The sequence below is a fragment of the Stomoxys calcitrans genome, chromosome 2 (assembly GCF_963082655.1).
Source record: "Stomoxys calcitrans chromosome 2, idStoCalc2.1, whole genome shotgun sequence".
In the NCBI taxonomy this organism is placed as follows: Eukaryota; Metazoa; Arthropoda; class Insecta; order Diptera; family Muscidae; genus Stomoxys; species Stomoxys calcitrans.
The window spans coordinates 75429318-75452365 of NC_081553.1; the positions used below are offsets into that span (position 1 = coordinate 75429318).

At 38.7% G+C, this 23048-nt stretch overlaps 1 protein-coding gene and 1 long non-coding RNA gene across 10 annotated transcripts in view; one reads left to right on the top strand and one right to left on the bottom strand.

The window, feature by feature from the left end:
- Positions 1–23048, top strand: part of LOC106083468 (ankyrin repeat domain-containing protein 50) — a 266226-nt gene that overhangs the window by 217634 nt on the left and 25544 nt on the right. The window lies entirely within an intron of this gene.
- On the bottom strand, positions 14641–21692 carry LOC106083470 (uncharacterized). 2 transcript variants are annotated; one of them, XR_001220653.2, is made up of 4 exons: positions 20553–21692; positions 20366–20455; positions 14992–15177; positions 14641–14887 (listed from the first exon to the last, which is right to left on the bottom strand). It is a non-coding gene; the product is annotated as an uncharacterized LOC106083470 (long non-coding RNA). The 2 variants fall into 2 exon arrangements; XR_001220652.2 differs by having other exon boundaries at positions 20366–20435; positions 20553–21687.

The window sequence follows — 23048 nt, forward strand, 5'->3', positions numbered from 1 at the left end:
CGTCCCAAGCCCGAAACCAGCCCAAAAATGCCACAACAAATCAAAGGCGACTGATCGGAACAATATGGGACTCATATGTAATACCAATATAATGTCAAAAATTGGATCAAAGTAATTAGGGCGTCGCCCCAAGAGTATCGTCCAAATTAAAAAAGGACCGATCGGGACGGTCTGGGAAAATTTGATCTATGTATCTATTGAGCCGTCCCAAGCCCAAAACCGCCCAAAATCAAAAGTGGACCGATCGATGACCATATGGGACTCCAATGAAAGGTATTCGAGAGTAGAATACGAATAAGATTATCGAATATTAAAAATTGGGTGTAGTTACCAAGGAGGCCAAGGGGTAAAGATGTGTGAACATTTTTACGAACAGTAAAATTACCATAAAGGCAATAACAACCAGGATGGTAAGGTCACGAACAGTCTTGTAGTGTGAGAAGGAGATTAATGCCTTCTCTGAAGATGGCAAAATCGGCATCGTTTGGGTGCCGGTACATAACGGTGTAAGGGGAAATGAAAGGGCAGACGATTTGGCGGTAAAGGCCAGAGGACTGCCGTCAATAAACTTGGTTAACCCGAAACCTTTCAGGTCGACACAGTCCGAGTTAAGGGCGTTTGCGACGAATGCGCATGCAACATTGTGGAACAGCGAAACGGACGGTAGGACGGCGAAAATCCTATGGGGGGATCCAGATCGTGAGAAGAGGAGGCTATTACTGAAAAGAAGTAGGAAGGAGGTCAGTATAGATATTGGTATCATAACGGGATACATAGGACTACGAGCTCACTTATGTAAAATCGGTGTGGGAAGTGATAGCATGTGTAGGGCACGCGGGGAAGATGATGAGACGGTGAAGCATTTCCTTTGTCATTGCCTGGCTTTCGTCTAATAGATACCGGCACTTAGGTGGAGACACAATATCAAACATGAACCAACTTAGGGGAGTGGTATTAAAAACAATAAGGATTTTGTAAATAGCACGGAATTCCTAACTTAAAATTTTCTTTTTAGATGTCACTTTATAGTTTTTAGAGCGCACAACAAGCCGATTACTGGCTTAAGTGTATGTCCATAGTAGCATGGGGCGGATTAATATCTAAACCCTCTTTTCAACCTAACTTCACCTACCAAGGGGGCAACCCCAAAACCAAAACCGTCCTAAGTGGCCATATTAGACCACCATTAAGTATATGTGGGATTCATATAAAAGGTTTTCGGGAGCAGATTACGAATATGGTATTAAACATGGGGTTCAAGTGGTAGGAAATTGCCAACCCCTCAAAACACCTCCCAAAATATGAATTTTTGGCAATCATGCCTATATGGGGTTCAATAAAAGGAATTTGGTAGTTGATAACCAAATTGTACTGAGGAGATACATATGGAAGTAAATAAAAATCTTATTTTTCGCGTGGTGCTAATGAAGATGCAGCAGAGCGGTCCCTGTATCCGGACCGCTCTGCTGCACCTTATATATAAAAATCAATTTGTGTTTGTTTGTTTGTATGTTCTGTATAGACTCAAACAAGGCTGAACCAATTTTCTTGACATTTTCACAAATGATACAAAATGGTCCTGAGGTGAAAATAGGGAACTTAATTTTTTAAAATCTGAAGAGGCCCCCCACCCCCTCACCGTAATTTTCACAAACGGCAGATCTCGGAGATGGGTGTTGCGATTTAGGCGAAATTTTGTGTGCCCTCTTATGGCTTCCTAGAAACAAAAATTTGGTATCCAAATATTGGATGGGTTACCTATCCACCCCCAAAAACCGCCAAATATATATATAGACCAATCACGACAATATTGGACCCAAATGAAAGGTGTTTAAGATTAGAAAGCGTATCTGATATCCAATTGTGGGACCAAGTGTTTGGGGGACCACCCCATACCCAAAAGCCCCTTAATCGGACATATCTACATGAAAGGTTCATTGAATATGGGGCTCAAATGAAAGGTATTTGGGAGTAGAGCCCGAAATTGGTACCCACTTTCGGGACCAAGTTTTTGAGGGTCCACCCCTTCCCCAAAGCATTATCCAAACTGGACTAATTTACCGATCATGGCAATATAGGGGTCCAAAAAATGTATTTGAGAGTAGAATACGAATCTGAAATCCAAATCTGGGAGCAAGTGTCTGGGGAATCGCACCTCCCTCAAAAAAGACAAATTTACCAACCATAGCAATATGGGACTCAAATAAAAGGTCTTTGGGAGAAGATTACGAATCTTATATCACATTTGGTGGTGAAGTGGGGCCTCTTCACCCCCATGACACCCCCCAAAAGGACGTATTTGCTTTCCATTGCAATATGGGACTCAAATAACAGATATTTTAGAGTGCAACACGAATCTGATATATATTTTCAGGGCCAAGTCACTGAGTGGCCGCCCCATACTCATACAGAGTCTTAAGCCGCAATTCATGCCATTCATTATGAAATGTCAGCCTATTTCAATGTGATGCTGTAGGGAATATACCAGGCAAAAATTACAAAACAACACACACACAAAACAGGAAAACATCGTTTGACATAGTAGAAGGAGGAAGGAAAAAGGATGTCGTTGTACCACATGCACCATCGCACAAATCCAGGAAGAGCATTCAACTGCAAAATGACAATATCCACACTCTTGCACTCACATTCATACACGCACATAGAAAACAAAAAATTCAATTGTTGACAAGTTAAGCTAAAATCGATTTATTTTCAATTTCCAATGGAATACAACCAACTTGCCAACGGCAAGTGGGAGCCCCCGAAAAAAGCAATTTGATTTTCTATTTTTTTTTTTTGCAACTTTTAGTCGTTTTTTTAGGCCCAGCAAATATTTATCGAAAAATATGCAAATGTTTGCAAAAAAAGCAAAAACAAAAACTCAAACTCAAACTGACAATAACCATTGAAAGCGGAGGAAAATCATTTAATATGTCATTCAAATGTTTCAGCAGCTATCTGTGAGTTTTTGCAAAATTTATTATGCCTTCGAAACTTGTCATCCTTAAAATGCAACATTGAAATGAGAGACCCTGCCTGCTCTAAGTCTATGGAAGGAGTGTCACATCCTTTGTCGATTATGCATTATGCATTCGATGCACAGGCTACGACGATAGTTTTAAGAAGATTATGCCAATTTTGTTGCATAAAATGCAAGCATTTGAATAAAATTGTCTTCATTGCAGTTCAAAGATTAATTCTATGCTTGCTTGCAAAACCATGAAAAGGCCAAAGGCAACATGTGCAGGATATTTGAAATGCATAAGAAATTTCAGAGCAAATTCTCTTCGTTATGTTGCTGCATATGAAATTGGCATTTGAATTTGAAAACAAAAATTTTTTAAAATTAGAAAAAAGAGGAATTTTTTTACGCTTTTTATATCCCACATAACCTTATTTCCAAAGTAATGAGTCTAACCTCATTTCATGAGCTCTCTAATGCACTTCACTTCCACCTTGACTTGCATTTAATGATGTTAAATTTTAAGATAAAATTGAGATGTGGAATTAAGAACTTCTTACCCAAGACCGCAATGAACTTCTTTCCTCAGTTGCATTAAGAATTATCTCCGAATTGCTGGAACCTTAGCCCCATAAGGTTGTTGCATTATACAACACTTTTCATTATACACCACCATAGATAGAGCACGTTCATGAGACGTGCCAAAGTTTATGACTGCAAGGATTTTTCGCTTATTTTATACTGCAAATTTTTGTTTTCCTTTTGCATCATTAATAGACATACAAACATTTGCCACGTTGGCACTCTCACAAAAGAGAGAATGGAGTAAGCAAGTGATTTGTGGCACATACTAAAGTGTAATTACATTTACAACTGAAGTTGTTTGGGGAGCAAATGAAAAATTATCTATCACGAAAATTTCGTACAAAGTAACATTATACATTAACAAAAAGAAAATTCCAGCATTTTTTTTTTTTTTGATGAAAATGAAAAGAAGCAATTTTTCATTGGTTTTACTTGTCATTTAAAAATAAATTTTAGAAATTTTAAATAAATTATGTAAAATATCTGGCACGGTACACCAAGCCAGCGAAAGCCAAGCTCATAACTGACGAATAAACTATAGTACATCCGAGAAGGATGTACGGTGCAACGAATTTGTTATTAACTTTCAAAAAATTGTCTTGTATAAAAAAAAAAATAAAAATTGGTTTCAATCGCCATATAAGTTTGATCAACTAATCTCGGTTTCAATCATCAAAAAAGTTGATCCAGTCATTTTTTTTAATTAAAACTGCTGCAATCACGAAAATGATTATATCAATCACCTTTTCTCGAAAAAGTAATTAAAGAAATTTTTTAATCATTAAATAAAAAAAATATTTGAAATTTTAAAATTTTCAATAAATTTTTTATTTGATCCAATTAAAATAATTATTGAAATTATCAATAAATTTTTTATTTGATCCAATTAAAAAAATTTTTGAAATTTCTTGAAAATTCCAATTAATACACAGTTGTTTACCTCTTGGAACATGGCCAGGAGGTGCATTATTTGGGTAAAGATCCATGGGCTCCCTTATAAAAAAATTCAAATAATTTCGGGCTTCGGGTCGGAGTGCCCTACATATTTGTTGTTGTTGTCGTAGCAGTGTGTTGTGCGCTGAGGCGGCAACACCTTGGGCGATGAAGAACTACATGTGGTTAATACGTCACGTAGAACCGGATGCCATGGTTGCTATAGATTTGTTGTCTTTGAAATCTCCTTCCCTTAATATTGTAATGGACAAAATAGTCTTTAATTGAATTAATTTAATAACCATATTTAAACATTTTTTAAGATCCGATTTACAAATGATTGCATCAATTAATTTTTTAATTGAAAATTTCAAAATTGCCCCACGGGAAAGGGTAATCTACCCTTCCCCATTGGAAAGGGGGAATAGACCTACCCTTCCCCATTGGAAAGGGTAATAAACCTACCCTTTCCCATGGGAAAGGGTAATAAAAGGACCCATCTTCATGGGCAAGATTAATAAAACTACCCTTCCCCATGGGAAAGGATAATAAAACTACCCTTCTTTATTGAAAAGGGTAATAAAACTACCTTTATCCGGGAAAGGGTAGCAGAACTACCCTTCATCATGGGAAGGTTAGCAAAACTACCCTTCACCATGGGAAAGGGTAATAAAACTAGCCTTCTCCATGTGAAAGGATAATAAAATTAGCCTTCTCCATGGAGAGGGTACTTAGATTACCCTTCCCCATATGAAAGGGTAATAAAACTACCCTATACCATGGGAAAGAGTAATAAAACTACCCTACCCCATGGGAAAGGGTAATAAAACTACCCTTCCCCATGGAGAATGGTAATAAGACTACCGTGCCCATGCGAAAGGGTAATAAGACTACCCTGCCCATGCGAAAGGGTAATAAAACTACCCTTCCCCATGGGAAAGGATAATAAACCTGCCCTTCCCCATGGGAAAGAGCAATAAAACTGCACTTCCCCATGGGAAAGAGTAATAAAACTACCCTTCCCCATGGGAAAGGGTAATAAAACTACCCTTCCCCATGGGAAAGGGTAATAAAACTACCCTTCCCTTGAGAAAGAGTAATAAAACTACCATTTCCTTGGGAAAGGGTAATAAAACTACCCTTCCCCATGGAAAGGGTGGTAATAATAAAACTACCCTACCCCATGGGAAAAAAAACTAGGAGGCGTTAATCCTTCTCATCCGTTAACGAATTGTTACCTCTGTCTTTTATCAAGTAGCTCTTTTGAGCAGGAGGTATAAGTTACCTACAGTGGCACCTGTCTCCTTGGGAGGAGAAAATGTTCCACTTATTGAAAGTACAAAATACTTGGGTGTTTTGCTGGACAGGAAATTGAACTTCAAGTCTAACATTTTGGAAAGGGCAAGAAGGGCGACTCTTGCCCTATTCACCTGCAAGAGAGCCATTGGTAAAAGTTGGGGGATTCGACTGCGCGTCATACACTGAATATATAATGAAGTTGTCAGACCTATAATGCTATATGGTGTTGTGGTCTGGTGGACGGCGCTTCAAAAGTCCACCTACTGTTTGTTGTTTATGCATCACAGCCGCATTGAGGACGTTACCATCTGATGCACTGAATTTCATGTTACATCTAATGCCTCTGGACATTGTGGCGAGGCAAATTGCTGCGACAACTATTTTGAGGCTAAGGGAGATTTATCTTTGGTCATGTGGCTGCTGCGGGCAATATGTCATCCTTGAGATAATGCCCGATGTTCCAGTCAGTGTGGATTACACATTGCCCGAACCACTTTTTGATGAAAACTACTGCACCACTATTTCTGATAGAACCTTTTGGAATTACGAATTCCCTGCTAATATAAGTTAGATAGACTGCTGTATAGATGGTTCCAAACTATACGAACAAGTAGACTTTGGGGTGTACTCTGAAGAACTAGGACTCGTCATACCGAGAGTGTTACCCGACCAATGTAGTGTGTATGAAGCGGAGATCCTTGCAATTAAAGAAGTGTTGGAATGGCTTAGATATAATCCAGGCAACCGTTAAATCCCTGGAGTATGTATTTCTGAACTCAAAACCAGCTTAACAGTTTTAAATGTTCTGGTAGCCGGGCCACAGAGATATCCCATGGAATTGTAAAGCGGACGAGCTTGCGAGACTACGAAGTAACTTACACATTCTAGGAGAACTGGAATCTGTGGGTATGCCTCTAGCGACATGTAAACTAAATCTTCAGTATCAGACCCGAAGGGCAACGAATGATAGATGGCCATAAATGGGGGGCTGTGAGCATTCCAAAATTATGTGGCATAATCTAGACTTGAAGAAGTCTAACGCATTGCATTCACTGGCTAGAACAGTCTGATGGGAAATCATGTTGATAGGTTGCCAGTAACGACTTTTGCTGAAGCTTTGAGGTCATCGAGAAAGAAGAGATTGTAGAACATCTGCTGTGTCTGTGTCCCGCACTGGCAGGAGTTCCACTTTATGTTCTCATTTCTTTGAGAACTTGTCTGATTTAGCGGATGTGAACATTCGTTGTTGTCCTTTTAAAGCGATCTGGATGGTTCAACTGTAGGAACTAGAAGGCATCTTATCCTGTTCCTAGCTTTTGTCTGAAAAATTTTGCTGACAGAGATGATAGAAGTTAAGGAACAACGATGGAACTTTCTCTAGCCTATCACACTTCAGTAACCTCATTTGAATCCCACACTAAAAAAATTTGGAACCACAACTCAATTAAAAATGAACTAACGTTGGGAAATGTTGAACTTCCTATAGCGCTAAAGAATTATATGCTCGATGCGAGTTCAAGAATTTTGTTTTTACATACTATTAGTTCACTTTTTACTTCCCACTGGTACAATATGAAGTAACGAGCATTGAAACTGAATGGTAAAATTATTGAGATATAGCCATTTCGAAGCATCTACTTGGAGATTGCCGGACACTTCTTAATTACATAATCCAATTAAGCCTGTCTCTCACCCCACGCTATCAATTACTCAGCTGTTTTGAAGAAGACAAATTTAATATAAAACATTACAATTACAATTTAAATAAAACTTTACCTTCTGTCGCAACTGAGTGTTGAACCAAGAACCTTCCGTTTACAAAGCAGACGCTCTGCGCATACATCCACATCACTATTATGTGAGTCTTCGACTATTTTCTTCTCTTAACAAAAAGCAAAAATTGTAAACTTTTTAGTTACATATATTGAACTAAAATTCCAAATTTTTTTGAGTAGTTCATTCAGTAATAAGTTTCAGAAAAAGTATCTTCGACGATAATATCCCTTTAAACATGCTTGGTAAAGTGCTTGCTTATTCCAAAGAAAAAATAAATAAAACTACTAACACCGCCTGAGTTTTTAACTATTTCATCTATACTCATGAAAAGTAAATTTTATTTGTACAAAGTTAATTTTCTTACCCCTTACGAATTTTTACCTTGCGTGAGTAAAGATCATGAACTAACGTGTATTGTGTAATCACACATATTTACGAAAAGCTTTTTTCTGAGTGCATATTGGTAATACCTTGCTAGAGCTCGATTTTTGACTCAAACATCCATTTTCTATTGTTTTGAAGGATGTTATCACCTTAGCATGAAATTCTTTACCTTCAATATATTTTTTTCATGAATATAAAATGAGCACTCATGGCTTGTTATCACAACTATGGCTGCATGCATGCATGTTAATGTCACGCTCATGTGAATTGGCACGAGAAAAAGATGTTGAAACGTGGAAGGGAGGGATAAGGCAGAATAAAGGACTAAGCAGTCAATGCATTTAGTTAAGAAAATACTATGCATTTGCTGTTTTACCAGATGTGAGTTAATTGTTAATGAATGCAATTTTTCACTGGGTCCTTAAATTTTAAACATGTTAAACATTTCCTTAAGATAATGTAGGGGATAAAGAAATCGGACCATATTTAGAAATAGTTGTCAAATAGACCGTTCTTCCGATTTGGGGAGTGGGGCACACTAAGTACGCATTTGGAAAGTGTGTTGAATTAGACCAATCCACATCCCTCTTGAATAGGTTGTAGAACGAATTTATATGCATATTTGTCATATATATATGCAGACCGATACCCCTATTTAAGACATGCGGCCCACTGAAATTTGGTACAGCAATCCCTGTTAGATCCCTTGACGTCCGCGCCAATCATAGTCGGCATCGATCATATACATAGCTGCCATATAGAATAACATTCCAATTTAGTGTTTTGGAGCATTTGTTACAAAATTTAGAACAGTTTCATCTATTAGATTCCTTAACATAAGTGCCGAATATGGATCACATCGGACCATATTTGCATATCACTGTTTTCTAAATCAATCTCCCAATTTAAAGTCTTAATTTATTCTTTCTTCAACCTTTTCTGTATGCTGCGTTTACTTTTAAATCTGCAATTACCAAAGAAAATTCTGAATTTATACTAAATGGGATTAAGTAATTGCATTTTCCTCACAAATAAATGCAGTTTGTTGTATATGTACCCAAAATTACAGACTATTTTCAAAAACTATTCATTGATTTTCTTTTTATGGAGAATTTATTTTTATATCTATTGCCATCATCAATAAATCCATTATCAGCATCATCATTGGTACTTAGCACATACATCCTTTTGTACATTTAAATCTTTTTCTTGATTACCCAATTGCAAAGCAACCTTAAACTCGTAGTACCTCAGCAGAAAGTCTACCACCTCTCCTCATCCCATTTCAGCTCAGGCCAGCCAAGTCGAGCCAATGAATGAATGCTGCTAGCCCATTGTCATGGCCATAAAAAGAACCCTTGGCCAGGATATGGCCATTATAAAAATTCAATACATTGGAAATTTAAACATGAACATTTATACTCTGTACGTGTTGAAATTGAACATTTTTCAACTCCATTCTCCATTCAAAAGTCTAGAATATAGATGTAGCAAAAAAAAATCACTTCCAATTGAAGACATTCCAGCAATAACAACAAATATACTCCCGTTCTGCTCTGTAATGTATCAAGTTTCAATATCAGACTACAAAAATTTAAAAGCAAATTTTTCAATAAAAATATCCTATCCAATATAAAAGGAGGCAATGAATCTGTCTGTGCCAAGCACACATTGGGCGAAATCTTGTAAACACACACACTTGTGAGCATGAAAGCGATGGTAACATGGTGCATATGCATCAAAGTGATGGCAACAAGATGTAAGGGCGCTCGCAAAGTACACAGATTCGTAAACGTTCCCTTACTCATTCACTCGTTGCTTGACGCGATGAGTCTCTTGTGAATCGTTACATATGTGTGTCAGGGTTGCGGATACGGAAACTAGCAATAAAGCAATGCATTTCTGTGATCATAGTTGGGGTTGACTGGTTTACGATATACTCGGTTGTCCTTTTCGTTTTTTATGTTGCCATTTACCAACATCCGTGAATGTATTTCGGAGTGTTTTTTTTAGAAAAGTAGAGGCACTCGCTAAGAACTTTACCTAAAACTTGTAAATTTTCATACCTGCTGGTATGCACTAAAAAACATTGGCTAACAAAACGAAACACAACAAAAGTTACGGCTAGCCAAAATATCTTATTTTGGCTAGCCGTAACTTTTGTACAATATATCTATCGCCATGCATTTTCTGCGTACCCAATGTTGAGTTAAATTCGAGAATTGGTTTATAAGACGGCGATATCAAAAGCAGGATCAATGTGAAACGTTTTCCGCATGCATTTTGCATTTTCTCTATTTAAAATGTCATAAAATCGAAGAAAAGAACTATCAGTGCCCTCTAGAAAATGGCTTTGGGAGATGGAGCTAACATAAGTTTTATCGAAAATGGGGCCTATTTAATGAAAAATACGCCCTATTTGCTAATTCTTCATTCCGAATTCTCCAACACCTTGGGTATATATGTAAACCACCTTCATCTGGAGAAAAATGAATATTCAAATATGGTCCGATTTGAACGAAATTTGGCACGGACATTGAGTGGTCTAAAAAATACAAGTCATTGTTCAATTTGGTTCAATATTGGTGTTTTTGACAGCTATATAAAAATGTATAGCCCGATCTGAACCATAAAGGACATGGATTTCGATAAGCCTATCTGTGTCAAATTTCATCGAACTCCTCTGATAATTAATGCGCCAAGACCTTAAATTGAGAAATCGGTCTATGTGGCAGCTATATCCAAATCTGGACCGATCTGGGCCATCTTCAAGTAAGATATCAAGGGGCCTGACACAACTCACTATCCTAAATTTCAGCCAAATGGGACAAAAAATGCGTACTGTATATGCCCAAGACCTTAAAACGAGAGACCGGTCTATATGGCAGATATATCCAAACCTGGACCGATCTGGAGAATGTTGACCAAATTGAAGGAGAATGTTGAAGGGCATAACACAATTCACTTTCCCAAATTTCGGCGAAATCAGACAATAAATGCGTTTTTTATTGGCGCGAGACCTTAAATCGAGATATCGGTCTATGTGGCAGCTACATTTCAATTTGGACCAATCTGGTGCAAATTGAAAAAAGATGTCGAAGGGAATTACACAACTTACTATCCCAATAAATGTGCCTTTTATGGGCCCAATACTATAAATCGAGAGATCGGTCTTTAAGCCAGTTATATCCAAATCTGGACCGATCTGGGTCATCTTCAAGGAAGATATAGAGGGGCCTGACACAACTCAATATCCTAAATTTCAGCAAAATCGGCGCCTTTTATGTGCCCAAATTGAGAGATCGGACTATATGGCAGCTATATCCAAATGTGAACCGATCTAGGCCAAATTGAAAAAAAGATGTCGAAGGGCCTAACACAACTCACTGTCCCAAATTTCAGCGAAATCGGATAATAAATGCGCCTTTTATGGGCGCGAGATTGGTCTATGTGGCATTCCAATCTGGGCCGATCTGGTTCAATCTTAAGAAGGATGTCGAATGGTCTAACACAACGCACTGTCCCAAATTTCAACAAAATCGGATAATATATATGGCTTTTATGGGCCTAAGACCTTATCAAGTATATGAGTATATATCAAGATATAGTCCGATATAGCCCATCTTTGAATTTGACCCGCCTTTGGACAAAAAATGAATCTGTGCAAAGTTTCAGCGCAATATCTCTATTTTAAAGACTGTAGTGTAATTTCAACAGACAGACAGACGAACGGATGGATCAGTATTATATATACTTTATAGGAAATGGATATTTCGATGTGTTGCAAACTCCCTCGTTGATGGGTATAATAAATCTGCAGTTAAAAATACATCTTCTGTATTCTTAAGATGTATAATCGTCAGATCGATCTCTATGACAGCTTTACCATGATTAATGTAATCCAATTTATCCCATTTTCGAATTTACATGTACCAATTTTCAACTTACTAGCGTTAGGGAACGTTCCCACACACTTGACCTCAATTTGAGAAGTCACATATGTACTTTACCTTTAAATATTTTTCATTTGTAATATTGTCTGTAATGGTTTTCTTATCAGCACGTTGGGGCTTAAACTTTAACGCTCCAGAGATTTGACTCATGGTCCCCGAACCGCTATTTATGAAGTTGATGTGGCTTCCCTGGAAACATAACATAATTTCGGATGTTAGTTAAGTTTTCTAATTTCCAATCCCTTTCATTTGAGTCCCACATTGTTTCGACCCGTATACATGTCCGCTTGGCGGGCTTCCCTATGTGGGGCGTTCCCCCTACAACTTAACCTCAAAGCACTCGTAGCGAGCTCCAGAAGGTTCGAAAACGCAGGCCTGTCGGAATCACAGGAACTATGAAAGCGATGCGGGATATGGAAACTATTCTGGTCTATATTTGGAACCATGCCGTCAGTTTTGCGCTTAGACTGAGGTTACACGGAATGCTGAAGGAGAACTGGTACTAGCATAATTCTATTCTAGGTAGTATAGACACGATGGTTTCTCAGACTATTTGGAGTCGAAACTGATTCAAGATAGGATTTTCAGGATTCGCTTTTCCGAAAGAGAGGATTGAGAGTCAGTGCAATGTTTGAGGAGGATGGGACTCCGTATTCACAGATGACTTCCGAATGGAGTCAGGGAAGGGATTGGGGGTCTATCCGAGACACTATACATATATCGGTTTGTCAATGGCACTGCCCAACGATTGTACGTTTCAGGCATAGTTCTATGCCAACACTATGGTCGCAACTGAAATCCTGAAAAATCCCTTTCGACATCAAAACTCACAATTTATGGGAACGGTATGGCAATGCTCAAGGCCTTGTATTCGAGGACAGTAAGATCGAGATGCGTAGCGGAGTGTTTGGAAAACCTATACAAAGTCCAGACACATGACAAAGCGCCGACTTGGTTTCTTACTACTTCTAAATTACCCATGAACATTCCATTAAGGAATAGGGGATACTTCTCTCATAAGCTCAATAATAAGGGGCCTCTTATTTTATGCCGTGTCCGAACGGCATGTCGCATAACGACACCTCTTGGTAGAGTCGTTTTATCATGGCAGGATACCTCACAAATATAGCCAATAGTAAGGGGACTATGGGATATGTTGTGAAGGCTCCAAATGGGGCTTGAATCGGAGGATAGTCCACTCAGTCTAAAGGAGATGGGAGAATGAATAGAGGATAGTAGCAGGTCATACCAACCGGATGGATTAGAAGAGGATTACAATCGAGTCACTGTTGTCAACGGCATTGACTCAACTCTGGTATTGGTGTACCTGAAAGCCAGAGGACATACTGGGCCTAGGGGGTCTACATTGAAGACTTAGGGAATGAGATCTGTTTCCGACCTGCAAGTTCGACTCCGCAGCTCTTTCCCTACCTTGTCTCTGGGTCTGATCTTGAGACTCACACCTTTTCTCTACTTTTTTCGCTGGGATATCACAGTGGACCTTTATGGTGGGCTACCCATTCAACCCAAGCGCACAGAAACTTTACCCCAAATTTTTTGATGTAATTACTTTGAACCACATATTGTGGTGATCTTTTCACTTGAATGTGTGGGGGTTTTTTTTGTGTTGTACAGCCTACCAATATTTTACCGTAAATTTTCGTACCCGATGCGTATTCTAGATACAAATACCTTTAACTTGATTGAGTGTTTTGTTAATCGATTATGGTTTTTAATCGGTACCCTCAAATTAAAGGTGGATCATATTACAAGAAATCACTTGGGTTGTTTTTGGGTCTACATGAAACGCCCATAAAAACAGACACTGGAGCTGGCAAAATATCGATATCATCGATATTTTATTTTTTGTCTGAATATCGATTGATATTTTTTCTATCGCAAAATTGAACAAAAATAAGCGATACTCCGGCTGTAGAGGGCGCAATTTTCATCAAAATTTCGTACAAAGATTTCTTTCATGACTTCCAATGACTTTATTAAATTTGGTTTTATTTGGTCTGTGCTTCTCATTTTCGTTTGAAATACAGAAATTAACGATAGTATCGATATTAATTATTAGAAATATCGAAAATATCGAATGTTGCAATTATCGATAGTTTGCCAGCTCTAACAGACACGTGTAGATTTTATACCATCCAATATAGGATGGGCCCTCTTACTAAAAGTACGCTATTCTCCTATAGAATAAGGCTTCAAGTTTGTTTTGATATAATTTCCCTATAATCGATCTACCGATACGAGCCTCTAGAGACGCAGTTCTATCTTAAGTGTACAGCAAATCAGTTTATAAGCTGATATAGCTGATAATTTTAGCATTTTGAGATATGTTATGACATCCATGGTGTTATGACTTTCAACATCTATGATCCAAATCTCCTAGTAGTCCTGTATAGCTCCCGTATAAACTGATGTTCCTGTATGCTATTTCAACAAGTTCTTAGGGCAGTTCTTATTCGAAATGGATGAACTTTTGGTGAAAGAATTTCTTTCAATTATTCATCAATATTTTTATTATAATACGTTTTGATTATTAGTTTTAATTCCTCCAGAAGGTTGTTTCAACTGGCAATCAAATAACTTTTCTCCAAATGATTCATTTCTTATAATTCCAAATGAAATACCACATGGTCCAAATCATTTATCCAATCCTATCATCCATCAAGCCGTATATGCATTTTTTCCATTCCCACAACTGCAAATGTCTATAATCAATTCGATGCATAATGCTTTAATAACCTTGTAATTCATTTAATTATAAACATTAGAGCATCGTTAAAGAACAATGAAAACGAGCGAGAGAATGGAATGGAACAAAGAAACCAAAAAGAATCTTATTACACTCATTTGGTTGTTTCTGTTTTTGCAATGATTCCACCTCATATCATTGCTATGGTACACCGCATCCACTTTACATTCTCCCCTTGGACATTCAACATGGAGATGTAGATGGCTGAAAAGCTCTGGAACATTTCTGGGAAAAATGAAGCGAAAGCAAAGAAAATCGTTTGTTATACTTAATGGATAGTTGTGGCTTACGGACTAACTTTAGGTCGGACTGAAAGTCTGATTGCTTACCTGGCAGCCTCTCTCTCTCTCCCTTGGCTTCATTAGATTCTGTCAGTTGGTTGATAATTACGTTAATATCCGGTAACCAAGCTTGCCCTTCCTATACAACTTGTGCGAAATTGCATTCAGGTGATGGTGTTGGGGGTGGAATGAAATAATTTGGGTTAGTTGTATACACCGAGAAAAAAATGTGCGCTAAATAAAATTTAATATAATATTAAGATATTTTATTAACTTGTTTTCTTTATGCTAGGTTAGATTGGAGGAAGAGTTATACCTAGAGCTGGGTCAATATTCTCATGTTTACTGTAGACAGTCTATTTCCCAATTGAAGTTAAAATGCATAATTTATGCCCCATAGCAGCTATATCGAAATTTGGTCCGATTTGATCCAAATTCGACACAGATATTAAGTGGTCTAATAAGTGCAAGTCATTGTTTAATTTTGTAGAACCAAATATTGGTCTTTTTGGTAGCCATATCCAAATATAGACTGATCTGAACCTTATACGACACGGATGTCGAAAAACTCAACATAAGTCACTGTGTCAAATTACAGCGAGATCGGATTATAAATGTGCCTTTTATGGTGCCACGACTTCAAATCGAAAGATCGGTCTATATGGCAGCTATTCCAAATCTAAAGCGATCTGGGCCAAATTGAAGAGGGATGTCGAAGGGCCTAACACAACTCACTGTCACAAATTTCGGCGAAATCGGACAATAAATGCGCCTTTTATGGGCCCAAAACCTTAAATCGAGAGATCGGTCTATATGGCAGCTTTATCCAAATCTGTACCGATCTGGGCCAAATTGCAAAAAGTTCTCGAAGAGCCTAACGCAACTCACTGTCCCAAATTTCGGCGAAATCGGACAATAAATGCTATATTCATATCTAGACCGATCTAGGTCAAATTAACGAAGGATGGCAACTCACTGTCCCAAATTTCAGCAAAATCGGACAGGTCTACAATATATAACAGCTATATCCAAATATGGATCGATCTGAGCAAAATTGAAGGTAAATATTGAAGGGTCTAACTCAAATAACTTCCCAAATTTTGGCAAAATCGGACAATAAATGCGCTTTTATGGTTCCAAGACCTTAAATCGAGAGATCGGTCTATATGGCAGCTATATCCAAATCTAGACTGATCTGGGTCAAATTAACGAAGGATATCGACTAGCCTAACGCAACTCACTGTCCCAAATTTCTGCAAAATCGGACAGTAAATGCGCCTTTTATGGGCTCAAGACCTTTAATTGAGAGATTGGTCTATATGGCAGCTATATCCAAATCTAAGCCGATCTGGGTCAAATTGAAGAAGGATGTCGACTAGCCTAACGCAACTCACTGTCCCTAATTTTAGCAAAATCGGATGATAAATGTGGCTTTTATTTTCCTAAGACCTTAAATCGGCGGATCGGTCTATATGGGGGCTCTTTCAGATATAGTCCGATATAGCCCATCTTCGAACTTAAACTGTTTATGGACAAAAAAAGAATCTTTGCATAGTTTCAGCTCAATATCTCTATTTTTAAAGACTTTAGCATGATTTCAACATACAGAAGGACAGACGGACGGACATGGCTAGATCTTTTTAGGTTTTTTCGGTGGTCAAGAATATATATACTTTATAGGGTCGGAAATGGATATTTCGATGTGTTGCAAACAGAACGACAAAATGAATATGCCCCATCCTTCGGTGGTGGGTGTCGCCTTTTGAAATATAACTATTGGTGACCCATCGGCTCCTGCTGTTTTAATATGCTGCAGCCGATTTATAGCTGTTCAAAGCATACCAGAACAAATATAGTTAACATGAAACAATTCTCCTAAAATCGAAAGTCGAAGATAAGTTTTTATGGCAGCTATATCAAAACATGGACCGATTCGGCTCATTACAATCCCAACCGACCTACACTAACTAATAGTATTTGTGCAAAATTTCAAGCGCCTAGGTTTACTCCTTAGAAAGTTAGAGTTCTTTCGACAGACAGACGGGCGGACACGGCTAGATGGACTTAAAATCTCATGACGATCCAGAATATAAAAAGTTTATGGGGTCCTAGACAGTGACCTGTCATGACGGACACAGTGACTGAGACGTTTGTTCTAGCCAATGACAGCAAAGCGGTAGGCCTCTTCAAGTCTATATCAGGCCACATAGTTTTGGAGTGCTCATAGCCCCCTTTTTTGTGACCATCTATCGTTCGTTGCGCTTCGGGCCAGATCCTGAAAACTTAGCTTACATGTCGCTAGAATCATACCTATAGATTCCAGTTTCCCTGCAATGTGTAAGGTTAGGTTAGGTTAGGTTTAAGTGGCAGTCTGCCATCAGACTCACTAAGACGTTTTCGTCCATTGTGATACCACAGGAACAGAAAAAGGAAGATGCCTTCTAGTTCCTACCGTTGAACCAGCGAATGTTCAAAGGAATGAGAACCTAAAGTGGAACTCCTTCAAACTGCTAGTGCGGAACACACACACAGAAGGCGTTCTATAGTCATTTCTTCTTCGATGTCCTCACAGCTTCTGCAAAAGTCGTTGCTGACAACCTTCAGTCTGTCTGCATGTTTTCCGATTAGACAGTGACCTGTCATGATGGACACAATGACTGAGACGTCTGCTCTTGCCAATGACAGCAAAGCAGTAGACCTGTTCAAGTCTAGATTAGGCCACATAGTTTTGGAATACTCGCAGCCCCTCTTTGTGACCGTCTATCATTCGTTGTCCTTCGGGCCTAGTCCTGAAAACTTAGCTTACATGTCGCTAGAGGCATACCCACAGATTCCAGTATCCCTGGGATGTGTAAGGGATACTGCCTCACGGCAGTGGTCGCAGCAATTTGTCTAGCCACAATTTCTAGAGGTATACGATGTAGCATTTAATTCAGTGCACCAGATGGTGTAGTCCTCATTGTGGCTGTGATGCACAAACAAGCCATCCTTTGGACACGTTTGAGTATTGAACAGTAGGTGGACTTTTGAAGCGCCGTCCACCAGACCACAACACCATATAGCATTATAGGTCTGATAACTGCAGTATATACCCAGTGTATGACGCGCGGTCTAAACTCCCAACTTTTGCCAATGGCTCTCTTGCAGGTGTATAGGGCAAGATTTGCCTTTCCTGCCCTTTCCAAAATGTTAGATTTGAAGTTCAATTTCCTGTCCAACAAATCACCCAGGTATTTTGCGCTTTCTGTATGTGAAACATTCTCGTCTCCCAAGAAGGCGGGTGCCACTGTATGTAACTTATATCTCCTGCTGATAAGAACTACTTCTGTATTGCACGGATTTACGCCTAGCCCACTTTGCTGTTGCACGTAGAGCTTCCTGAAGTATATCTCTTAAAGAGCTGGTATAAGATGTCCGGTGCTACATCACTTACCGCAATTGCAACGTCATCAGCATACGCGATCACTTTTACGCCTTTTTCTTCCAGAAACATTAATATATTGTTAATGTCTATATTCCAAAGTAGAGGAGACAGTGCACCTCCTTGCCGTGTTCCATATTTTTAGATCCACAGATCCCAAGCCTGTCGTAACGTATCTTTCAGTAAGTAAGTTATTAATAAACTTTATTACGGTAGAGTTGATGCCTAGAAACTCCAATTACTTCATGATTGACGTCGGTTTTACATTATTGAAAGCACCATCAATGTCAAGAAATGCTACCATTGTATATTCTTTGACTTCGAGAGAGCCCTCTATGCAGCCGACTTGCCTGTGAAGGGCTGTTTCAGTGGATTTACCTTTACTACGAGGGTTGCCTTTTATTTTTCGGGATTGGACAACCCTTGTGTTACAATCTGCCAACGGACTGCTCTATCGTAAAGCTTGACATTTTGGGGTTATACATACTCAGAACGTTTTGACATCCGAGCACTATTTGTGTTGTTTACAGTAAAATCGGAATTAAATCGTGAACATTTTCATGTGGTTATTTTTTACAACTTTCGACGTGGATAAACTCAACAACAGTGCATCGATTAACTTAATTTAATTTTTGGCAATGTAGCTCCATAAAGGACCAGTAGTTATCGTTGGGGTATGGTGAATTCAACCGAGATCGTAGCCCACTCCAAGACGAATTTCGTGAAAATCAAAATCAGTTGTTGTTCCAAAAACCATTGATGCTGTGCGCCTAGTGATATTGCAAGAGCGTCATGTGACATATCGTGAGATTGAGAAGACCTTAGGCATTAGTGGGACCAGGATGCATTCAATATTGCATGAACATTTGACCTTCAAAAAAAATTGTTCGCTATGGATCCCACACAATTTGTCTCGGGGACAGAATCTTGCTTAGCCTAGAGGCCTCAGATGTATTTTCCACGGAGCTGCATGATTCTACCCAAGATTGGTTCTGATCCTTTCTCAGTACACTCTTATATTTTCTTAGCTCAGGCTTATAGATGTCCCATTCATTGTGCTCTTGTGGCTTTAGCTCCGTTGAAGAGTTTTCTGCAGTCCTTCCTTAGATCAACAAGTTTCGGGGTGCTCCATGGCGGCCGGCGGACCCCATCGGTAAACATGCTAACAGTCTTAAGGTTTGTAGCAGCGACTTTTGCAGGAGCTGTGAGGACATTGAAGAAGAAGAGACTATAGAACACCTTCTGTGTGTATGTCCCGCACTGTCAGTCAAAAGAGGTTTCACTTCAGATTCTCAATTCTTTCAGAACCTGCCTGATTTAACGGATGCGAACATTCGCAAGTTGTTGGGCTTTTTAAAGCGATCTGGATGGTTCAACTGTAGGAACTAGAAGCCATCTTCCTTCTTCTGTTCTTGTGGTATCACAATGGACGAAAACGTCTGAGTGAATCTGATAGCAGTGGCAGTCTGCCATATGCCAAATGCCATTAAAGGCATATTTCGAGGTGTTACATACGGAATAACGAAATTAGTATGCTCCCATCGTATGGTAGATGTTATAAAAGTCGTGAGCCCTACTTTAACAACTTAGACCGGAGGCAATACGCTGTTAAGGCGTATGCATCACCTCGTCTGCGCAATCTGGCTAGAAATACGCAAACCCGATGATTGAAACTTCAGCATACCATGTCCCGTGCACAAGAAAGGGGGCAAGACGGTATGTGCCAATTACAGAGTAGTGAGTCTCCTTAAAGTCTAAAAACAACGAAATAGTTGAACCCTATCAGTGTGGCTTTAGACCTGGTTAATCTACCATAGACCACTTAAACCTAACCTAACCTATGGAGTCTTAAAAGCTTATTTCGAGATGTTACAAACGGAATGACGAAATTAGTATACCCCCACCATTAGGTGGAGAGTATAAAAATCGTGAGCCCTATTTCAACAGCTTACTTGACAACCCATCGGCTCCTGCTGCCTCATTATGCTTTAGCCAACTTACCTTAATTTTGAACATTCTCTCAGTTTGTTTCTCCTTCTTTTCATTTGCGGAATTCTTCTAGCATGGTACTCTGCAATTGTGATAGCAACCCTCACATCGTTACGTATATCAAAGCAAATAAAGGTAATATAACCATGATTCGATTTATTGCAAAATATTGGATTATCCATTTGTGGTGAGGGCTTACCTGAGTAAAGTTGGTGTTCTGCAATTTAAGTTGGATCTTCCTTTATGCTCAAGTATGCTGTATGTGTCTTCTGATGTTATTGTTCATTTTGTGGTTACTCAAATTGCAAACGTAAATGGCGGTTTTAATTTTGGTATTTTAATGGCCTCCATTATGGTATCTGCTTTCTTTTTTGTATAGTTTTTAATTCATTTCCAATGTTTGGTTTCATCTCTTTGATGTTCGTTCATCTGTTTGCTTATTCATTTACGCTTTTTGAGGCTATTTCTTTTTCTTAATCAAAGGATTTCAAATTTGAATTGCATTCGAAAGGTATTTTATACGAATTCTTGGAATTTAACCCAAATTGCTTGTTTGTTTGCTAATCTAGTATATGAGAGGGGGTTCACATTGCAATCAAAAGCTTCTTTGCAAAATTTTGAAATTTGCCAAGGTTGTCGTGGGGGCAACAAGTAAAAGCATTCACAATCTCCATGAATTTTCTAAATGTTGACAGGAAATTAATTTTTCTTTCTATGTTTGTTGATTGGTTTTCTTTTTGTGGTGAAAATTTTCTGGACTTTTTGAAATTTCTTTTGAAAGGCTATTTTATTTTGGAATTCGCATTGGTGATCTAAAGGTCAAACACTTTATATGATTATTTTTTATGATTATCAATTAGGTCATAATTTCTTATGAAATTTTTTTTTGACAAGACTTTTTTTCAATTTAATGACATTTTCTATAGAAATTTACTATTCAAGGCAACAACTAAAAAGTTATTCATGTCCAAAAATTGCATAGGTTTCCAAAAAGTCGTTGGTTTTCAAGACGTCAAATCAGGCAATAGTAACTTTCAAATAGCTTGTAAAACAATCCGTACCAAATTTACTGCAGATCGATTGAAAATTGTGGTTAATACGTGCGTAAATCGGAGGATTTATATAAAATACATGTGTATCGGATAAAGGCCAAATTCTTCAACATCAGCCTTATTTGCCCCCATGCCTCGACGAAAGACAAGTGCGAACAGACCAAAGAAGTTTTTTACGACCGCCTAGAAGGAGAATATGACCGCCGTCCCGCCCATTATATTCTGGGTGCCAGGTCAAACGGAGACAGACAACACGTACGCCACTGATAAAAGCAATTCTCATCCAAAAATAAAAAAGCAAGTGCAAAAAAACAAGTGTGTATATCTATGCCACTTAATAACAATTGATGTCTCATTCCTGTGCTTGCCTTGGCTTTATATGACACTCATCAGTGTTGCTCATTTGCAAACAACACACACTGTCTGACGACCAAATTAAAAAGACATTCCCATGCATACATTACTAAAACATTCGGGCATCTGTCACTCTATTGTTTATGTGCGTGTGTTTCTAACTTACTTTGTTTTAAGGTGGCATGCGTAACAGGCAATTGCTTTGACCAATGAGGCTATTGCGTGCCAAATTTTGGGTCTCATGCAGTTCTCTGGTAGCAAAGCGTTAGTCGCCGATGATGGCGACCTTGAGTATACCACAGTACCAATCCCTGACGATGGTATAGAATGTATATCACCTAGTCCAACCGAGGTACACGCAGCAGTAACCCAGCTGAAAACAATAAGGCAGCAGGAGCCGATGTGTTACCGGCTGAACTCTTTTAGACCGGAGGCAACAATCTGGCTAGAAATACGCATACGTGATAATTAGAACCTTAGCATACTATGTCCCGTGCACAAAAAAGGAGATAAGACGGTATGTGCCAACTACAGAGGAATATGTCTCCTCCCCACCGTATACAAGATACTATCGAGCTTATTGCGTGAAATATTAAAGTCTATAGTCAACGAAATAGTTGGACTTGGTAAATCTTCCATAGATCAGATATTTACAATGCGCCAAATCCTAAAAAAGACTCAAGAAGGACTAATCAACACCTACCATCTTTTCGTTGACTACAAAGCCGCCTTCGACTACCCTGTATGTTCAAAAGTATTACAAGCCATGTCTGAGTTTGGTACCTCTACAAAACTGATGCGGCTTTGCAGGATGGAGCTTGCTGATACTTACCCCTTAGTTAGAAAAGGAAAGAACCTCTCCGAACCGTTCAATACCAAACGAGATTTCAGACAAGGAGAGGAACATATCGTGTGATCACTTTAATATCCTGCTGAAGAAGATTATCCGAGAAGCAGGTGTGAATAGGCGTGGCGTACCGATGACATCGATATTATGAGTCCTTTGCCGGAAAAAGCAATTTTACACCTTGAAAGTTTTGAAAGAGAATCAACGAAAGTGGGTTTGGCGGTACATGAAGATAAGGAAAAGTGGATGATATCAACAGCCACAAAGTCTTGTAAAACCAAACTGATAAAGAAAATGGAGAATGTTGGAAACAACCACTTTGAGATAGTCAGCAACTTTATCTACCTCCGCGTACTTGGAGTGCTTGCGAGAAAAATTCTTCGTTAATATATGGACCAGCTTGGGTTAATGGAAAATATAGGCGTCGTATAAAGCACGAACT